This window comes from Orycteropus afer, unplaced genomic scaffold (assembly GCF_000298275.1).
Source record: "Orycteropus afer afer isolate SDZICR_OR568_19922 unplaced genomic scaffold, OryAfe1.0 scaffold00154, whole genome shotgun sequence".
In the NCBI taxonomy this organism is placed as follows: Eukaryota; Metazoa; Chordata; class Mammalia; order Tubulidentata; family Orycteropodidae; genus Orycteropus; species Orycteropus afer.
The window spans coordinates 4,176,923-4,185,815 of record NW_006921741.1 but is presented as its reverse complement, the minus strand read 5'-3'; positions in this window follow the sequence as shown (position 1 = coordinate 4,185,815).

Sequence of the window (8,893 nt, the reverse complement as noted above, 5' to 3'; positions counted from 1 at the left end):
ACAATTCTTTTGAATTCCTTATCAGGGAGATCCAATGCTGTGTCTTCCTCAGGGATGTGTTTTGGGTTTGTATCCTGGTCCGTTGTTTCTCCTGCTTTATCTTGCTTCTTTGTGTGGACTGTGATGCTCTGTTGTCTCCAAGGCATTGTGATGTTTTTGTGTTTATATTTAATTGGTGGTTATATGTTGGGGTGACTTGCCCACAATTTTCATTTTCTTTTTTTTGTTTGTATGTTACCTATACAGGCAGGGTACTGTGCTATGCTTCTCCATTCACTAGTTGTGAGCACTTATACACTTGCCACCTGTCAGCCTCTTGCATGTCCTTGCAGACCCTGGCAAACAGAGCCTGTTCTTAGGTCCCTGGAATCTGAATGAGAATGCTATCACTTTAAAATCCAAAATGGTTGCCACTTGTAAACATTCAAAATGACTTTGCCCTAGGTCACTTTAAATATACAAAATGGCTGCCATGTGTAAACAATCAAAATGGCTGTGTTCTCCAGACAGCAGAAAGTCCACAGCTCAGATTGTCTCCCTCCTTGCTGTTTCCCTTCCTAGTTATAGGCCACCAAAGCAGTTGTCCCTGCAACTCTTGGTGACCAGGACTGATCTTTAGGTCAATTCTCAGGTCTCAACACCACTTGAGAATATTCAGGCTGTTGGTCTCGTCAGAGTATCTGACAGTCCACAACTCTGACTGTCTCAGTACTCACTGTTTTCATTCAGATTTTTCTACTAGTTGGTGCCTAATCCACTTCTGTATAGTTACTTTCAAAGCTCAGGGTTCTAGGATTATCTTCTGTATCTCTGTCGATTGGTTTTTCTTTTCTTTGTTGAAGAGAGTCTGTGTCGCTTGTCTGCCTATTCCTTCATCTTACCGAAAGTCTGGCATATATTTCTATCTATACTTTTAGGCTATCATCAGAAAGTAAAAGATCAAACTAAGAAAGAGTTTCCTTGGAGAAATTGAACCTCCACCATCCTCCATGAGGCCAAGGACTCTAGTTTGAGAAAAACTGTACTAGTAAATTATTTTATGGTTTTATTTTTAAAGATTCACCATTATTTCCATTTTCTCTTTCCACTGTCAAAACTTGTTTCTTCTGAATAAGACACTCTGTTGTGGGCTTTACCTTCAGGCAAATTCTTTAGGCAATTCCAAACTTCTTCTTCAAAGACTGGAAAAATCCATCTGACTACCTAGTCAAAGCAGGGTATTGCTTTCAAGATCCATGATTAACTTATTGTTGTTGTTAGCTGTGGTTGGGTCAGTCCCTGACTCATAGTGACCCTGGGAAAAACAGAGCAAAATCCTGCCCGGCCCTACACCATTGCCATGATCACTTATAGATTGGACTTTTGTGATCCATAGGGTTTTCACCGTCTGATTTGTGGAAGTAGATAGTCAGGCGTTTCTCACCAGTCCATCTTTGTTTGGAAGCTCTGCTGAGCACAATGGCAACACATAAGCTTCCACTGACAGACCAAGTGGTGGCTGTGCATAGATTACCTTTGTCAGGAATTGAAGCTGGAGCTCTGCGTGGAAAAGCTGGATCTCTGCATGGAAGTCCAGAATTATACCACTGAAACCCCACTGCCCCTGTTTTATCTATTAGTGGTAGTGAATTACAGCTACCCAAAAGGATATTCCATGTATTTGATGGCTTGAGAAAAATAAAAACACTATTATATATCCCAGGATGAAATAGACAGGTATAACCAACGTCTGTCTGTCAATTTGTTGAACTGTGACTTGCATGCTGCTGTGATGCTGGAACCTATGCCAGTGATATTTCAAATACCAGCAGGGTTACCTGTGGTGGACAGGTTTCATTGGAGTTTCCAGATTAGGATAGACTAGGAAGAAAGGGTTGGTAACTTACTTCAGAAAATACAAAAATCAAACCAAACTCACTTCTGTAGAGTCAATTCTGACCCATAGAGACCCCCATAGGGTTTCCAAGTCTGTAAAGCTTTACTGAAACAGACTGCCCAATCTTTCTTCCATGGATCAACTGGTGGGTTTGAACCACTGACCTTTTGGTTAGCAACCAAATGCTTTAATCACTGCATCACCAGAGTTCCTTACTTTCGAAAATTAGTCAACAAGAACCTTATGGATCACAACAGAGTATTGTGTGTCCCAGTGTTGCTTGGGAGACCCTTGGAAAGATAGCTTAGCACAGTAACTGAAATGATGGACTTGAACTGGCAATCATGAGGATGTAGTAGGACTGAAATATTTCATTCTATTGTACATAAGGTCACCATGAGTTAGATTTGACTAGATGGCAGCTATCTAAACAAAAAGATTGATCAAGTTCAGTGGTTCTCAACTCCGGCTGCCCACTAGAATTACCTTATAAAAGCACTGCTACCTGAGCTCCATTCAGATTGTCTGATTTAATTTGTCTTGGGTGGGACATAAGGCTAAAGAGTCAACCAGCATTGAGAATCACTGATAGTTGAAGGAAAACCATTTATTTCATTCTTTTTTCTTTCTTTCTTTCTTTTCTTTTTTTTTTTTTTTTTTTGTTGCATAACTCTAATGGTGGTGTCCCAACATTGAAGAGTTAAATCTAAGGTAAAGATCAAATTAAGTTAAATCTAAGCATAGAATATATAGACGTTTAAGACCTAACCACAGTCTATATCATGTCTTAATATTCCTTTGCTGGGTTCCTTCTTTATGTATGTATGTATCTATTAGTGTGCTTTGTTCCAGCTCTCAAACATTCTATATATAATTTAGGGTTTATTATGAGTGGAACAAAAATGTGTTGATTCTCCTCCTCCTGCATTCATAGTGATTGTTGCTAAAGATGCATGGAATTCTTTCCTATTAAAGCAGATTAGCTTTAGAATTATTCTCAATGCAATACTCCAGACAGCCAATACTAGCTTTAAGGAGTTGGTTCATGAAACATATCTATTTGCATTCTATGATTTAAAATACAATAGTCCCCCTTTATCCATCGTTTCACTTTCTGGGGTTTCAGTTACCTCTGGTCCACTGTGGTCTGAAAATATTAAATGAATACATGTTGTTGTTGTTATGTGCCGTCGAGTAGGACCCAACTCATAGCGACCTCTCCTTGGGTTTCTGAGGCAGTATCACTACGGAAGTAGATTGCCCTATCTTCCTACTGAGGAGTGGCTGGTGAGTTTGAACCACCAGCCTTCTGCTTAGCAGTCAAGTGCCTTAGGCACTACACTACCAGAGCTCCCATATGAATACATAGCGTGATCAAGTCTCTCACTATCCTGCTCCATCATTCACTTAATTTTAATTATAGTATATTCTTATAATTGTTTTATTTTATTATTAGTTATTATTATTATGTCTTAGCATGCCTCATTTATAAATTAAACTTTATCACAGGTAAATATGTATAGGACCAAAAATAGTGTATTTAGGGTTTGATACTATGTGCAGTTTCAGGCATCCAAGTGGGGATGTCTTAGAATGTGTCCCCCATGGATAAGGGAGGCCAAGTGTATTCTTTGTAATAATGATGAGACTGTGTCTCAAGCTTACTTAGAATTTTGAACCAGTTCATTCTGTTTCAACCCTTTGTTAACAATTTGCATTTCCACTCCAGATATGCTGACTCAGAATCTGCATTTTAACAAGATCCTTTTGTAGATGCTGAGTCAGCATATCTAGGGTGAAAATGCAAGTACTCAACAAGGAGGTCAAACCAGAATGTAATGTTCAAAGTCTTGTGCTTTAATCTTTCCTCTATATGTTTGGCCCTTCTCAGGGCCGTACTGGCAAAGCTATGCCCTTACTCCTTGGAAAGGAGAACAGTTAGGTTATTTATGTTGTAAATTATCAAAAGTGTAGAAGAAAGTTGAAAACCTTCTAACTAACCTGTGGTTAATCTGAAGTAGTTACAATGTTCAGATATTTACTGACCCTTGAATATAAATTCAGTTATTCCACAAATATGTATTAAGCATGTACCATATGCCAGGATCTATAAAAGAAGCATTCATATCCCTTGGTTAATTAAATCCCTTGGTTAATTAAAGACATGTGAATCAAGTACAATTGTTTTCTATTTATAGATCAGGAAATGGAGACTAAGAAATATTAATTGACTTACAAATTATCAATTTAGAGGGTCAGGATTTAAAATATGACTTTCAAATTCCATGTCAATATTCTTCCGACTTCATTTATTCAACAGGTATTTATTGGGAGATCATGTCAGTGAATTGAATACAAGAAAGACTTCTAAGCATTCTGTACTTTGTGATAAAATTTAACCCTTATGGAATTGCCTTGAGAATCAAATGAACAAAGGAGCAAACATGCTTTGAAAAAAAGTAAAAGCATTCTACAATGTGAGGTTGTTGATAGGATTATAATGAACATACACGCTTTGCCTGATGTGTATTGTTGACTTATTTAAATTGCTAATAGTACATTCTACAAGTACACTAGAAAGGAAGTTGAACAGCCAGAACCCACAGGGTAACGTTAAAGGAATGCACAGACTTATTTACAAATAAAGGAGAAAATATTCAGTTCTCAGGAACAAGATCTTAAGAGCAAGATCTGATTTTTTTTTTTTTTAATGATAGACTCCTTACAGGAAGACTGCCAATGGGCATAGTTTCTAGAGTCTCCTCAGGAATAAGATGCAGATCTGCCATGCTTCCCAAGACATCTCATTATCTCTATATGTGTGCAAGGTTTATTGCTCTGTTACCTAAGTGCTTAGGCAAAATGCATTTTCAGCTCCAGGCATGAGTTTCCTATTTATAGACATGGGAATATCCAATCATGGGAACCTCATAATGTTAAATTGAAATCATACACTTTTCCAATATTTAAATTTATTGGTGAAAACCTTTCATAAAATGAAAACTCTATCTCTTTCATTAACCAATCACTTAGTCTGCTTTGGAATTTTAATAATCACTAAAACATATACACATAAACCACACACACACACATAAAGAGTAAACCTTATTTCTGGTAGAAATAGTAATCTATTGCTCATTTTTGTTACATGAATGCTAAAACTCTATCAGAAAATCCAAGTCTTGTGTCAAGAGAGATCATTTCTCTCATTTTGTAAAAGATATTTAAAGTTTATCTAAGGTCAGATATGTCTTCCTTTGAGTGTGATTCAAGTCATATTTAGAGAGAATTTGCCATCTTGATATTTTCAGATGAAGAATTCTAAGCAGAGAATAAAATTGTACTTGAGGTTTCTATGATAAATATTTATAAGGGTATCTTCTCAGCATTCTTAGCATGAGGACAGTCTCTCACCCACAGAGGTGGGTCCTGGCAGCCATTTTTCTACTGTATGACCTTGTACCAATATAATTGATTAGCCCAAGGGTGATCTCGTATAATCTGAGTCAACCAGTCTCTTTCTACCTGATACTACGAATTGGAACTAAAGGATATGCATTTCCAGTTTCTTGTCCAGATAGAAGACTAATTGTTTCAAGAACTCTGCATCCTCACTCCAAATACATTAAAAAGTCTACCTACAGCCATCAAGTTGATTCCAACTACAGCAACCCCCATTTGGTTTCCAAGGTGGTAAATCTTCATAGAAGTAGATTGCCCCATCTTCCTTCTGTGGAGTGGCTGGTGGGTTTGAACCACCAACTTTCTAGTTAGCAGTCAAATGCCTTAGGCACTGTGCCATCAGAGTGCCTTAAGAAAAAGGGGAAAGGTCTAAAAAAACAAAATGTAAATATAATAATAATGCCATTAGGCTTAATGGATAAAAGAGAAATCTACAAATTCCAAAATCAAAGCAAACCCAAACTGTGAATGGAAGTTGAAGCTAGGTCACCCTTGAAGATAACATGTTTGATATATACCTCAAGGAGACTTAATGCCCCACCAGGAGGATACTTTAGGCAGAAACCCCCACACATAGTGAGCAGCTGGACCTGCACTGCATCAAGTACAGAAAATTTCACTTATGGACCAAGGAAGCACCGTGAAAATAGGCTGGTAATTGCAGTTTGTGGAAGAGTATCAGAACATATCTTATGTACCTTCTCAGATTTTCTTGGTACCATTATCTCGGAACCTTGACAACCATTTCAGATGCACCATTTCAGTATGCAGAACCCTAGAATATATGTCTTTCAAAGATATGCCACCAGAGCTCCCAAAGATAAATCAGAGACAAAAATTATGAAGTATACATATCAATCTGGCATACAGAAAGTAAAAACAACAAGCAGCAAATATGTGAAATCACATTTGTTGTTATGTGCCGTCGAGTCAGCCCTGACTCATAGCGACCCCTCCTTGGGTTTCCAAGGCAGTATCACTACGGAAGTAGGATTGCCCAACCTTCCTTCCGAGGAGTGGCTGATGGGTTTGAACCGCCAGTCATCTGGTGAGCAGTCAAGTGCCTTAGCCACTGTGCTACCAGAGCTCCCTGAAATCATGTAAGAGTACATAAAAATAATAGAATGGTCTGAAATAAATGTTAAAGTAAACATATTTAAAATCTTAAAATTTCACTGGTGCTCCCCCCACCTACTGACCCACAGGCATCAGACTAACAGAGCAGTTTCTGGATTCTGGTCATTGGAGCCTCTGTGCCTTTCATCTGAGAAGCTTCATATACTTTGCATAACCTCTTTGCACACAGGCTATATGTCCCACAGCACTCTGTGATCATTGATGGTTATTCAGAAGAAGCTGATGATTTTCATGATTGAGCCTATAAAATGAATGTTTTCTCATAGTCTTTGCAGGGACCTAGAGAACCACTTGGCCAACATTGGAGTGAATGGGAAGTAGGTGGAGATGACTATGTGGGAGACAGCTAAACACCTGAGGCCATTTTCCTACCCAGATATTGATGTTATATTGCTGTGCTTCTTCCACAATAGTTTTAAAAGACTTCTAGAAAAAAGGACCTAGGGAACTCTGGTGGTGTAGTGCCTAAAGCATTTATTTGACTGCTAATCAGAAGGCTGGTGGTTCAAACCCATCAGCCAATCATCAGAAGGAAGATTGGGCAATCTACTTCCATTGTGATACTGCCTCAGAAACCCAGAGAGGGGCTGTTATGAGTCAGATCTGACTCGATAGCAGTGAGTGAGAGGTCAAACATTTCTGTTCCAATGTGTGCATCATCCTAGTTAGGAACAAAAATCATATTCTGAAGAATAGGCACGTGAGGTGGAAGCTACTCTAGATGGAGCAAGAACCAGTAAAATCTGACAGGTGTCTAGTGATAGGACAAACCAAATTTCTACTTTTGCATACATGGAATGTTCACAAACATAAAAAAATGGAGTGAGGGAAGTTTTTGAAATGACCACAGAAGTGGATTTGCAACCCAAGTGTGGAAAGAAGATATTTGGATGCCTTGTCTTGTGAAATCTTACTGTAAAACACAACTCTGGAATAGTTAAATTTTGTGCCTAAGGCATTTGATTGCTAACAAGAAGTCTAGCAGTTCAAATCCACCAGTCACTCCTCAGAAGGAAGACTGGACAATCTATTTCCACAGAGATACCACCTTGGAAAACCAAGGAGTGGTCACTATGAGTGAGAATCAACTCAACGGTAGTGAGTTTGTGTTTTTTTTTTTTTTTTTGAGGGGGGTGGATTTGTTAATCTTAGTGTTTGATTATTGGCTTTTTCTATTTATCTTCAATTTACAAACTAACACCTAGCAACATTATAATGAAGCTAAAATATATAAAAGATAAAGAAAACCTTAAAAGCTATCAGAAAGAAAAGAAATTAGCCACAAAGGGAGAGTAAACAGACTTTCTGACAGGAACAGTAGATGTCAGGAGATGACTAGTCAGGGTGAGCTGGTCAATAGAAAGGAAATTAAACTTTAGAGTAGAAACAAATTCATCTTCCTGGCATGCTCATAGATGAGTTCCAGTCACTCGGCAGAGAGAAAGAATCAGGGTTACCATTCACATAGGTCCATTTAGGTTCAACCCCTGATGAGAATTTGCATTTCCATCCCAGATATACTGAATCAGAATCTACATTTTAACAGGATCCCTGGGTGATTTTTATATACTCCCAGGTAATTCTTATATATACATTAGAATCACCTGGGGATCTTGTTTAAATGTAGATTCTGATTCAGTAATAACTGGAGTGGAAATTCAGATTCCCTCTAGGGGGGTCAAACAAAATGAAGCCATGGAAAGTAGAAAACAGGCAACTGGGTAGAAAAGCAGACGGGAGAGATAGGGAGAGAGAATAACCTGTTTTCTGAATGTTTCTCAATACCTGGCTGTAAACCCTTGAAAAACCTACCTGTGCTTGGTTTCTATAAAATAATCCATAAATTTCCAATAAAAGCTAGCCCCCACTCACCCCCTCCTTTTTTTTTTTTTTTTTTGCTTAAATTAAATTAGGTTTTGTCATTTCTAATCAGAATGTTAACTAAGACAATCTATCAAATTTTCCAAAGATTAAAAAAATATCAAATTAATTCAGTATTTACTGAGTACCCACCTGGATGAAAGTCTGTGTATTTCACAGTGGTGGTAGTAGAGTTAACGTGGTAACAAGAAGTAAGACCTCTTGCATGCATTTAAGTAGTTTATAATCAAGTGGAGAGAGACAAATGTGTAGACAACAAACTCTAATTCTTAATAGCACTGGGTGAGCTATGCTGAGTGTTGTGTTAATTGATTTGCCCACATTAATTTACTGAATCCTCACAGGAGCAACTGTGAGATAGAGAGCTGGTATGACTTCCCCAAGGTCACACAGTTTAATAAATTATGGTGCTGGGATTTTAACACAGGCTTGTCTGATCCCAAAATCCATAGATTTATCCACACTAACACCAATAGGGAGCTTTGGTAGCATAGTGCCTAAGGCACTTGACTGCTAACCAGAAGGCTGGCGTTTCAA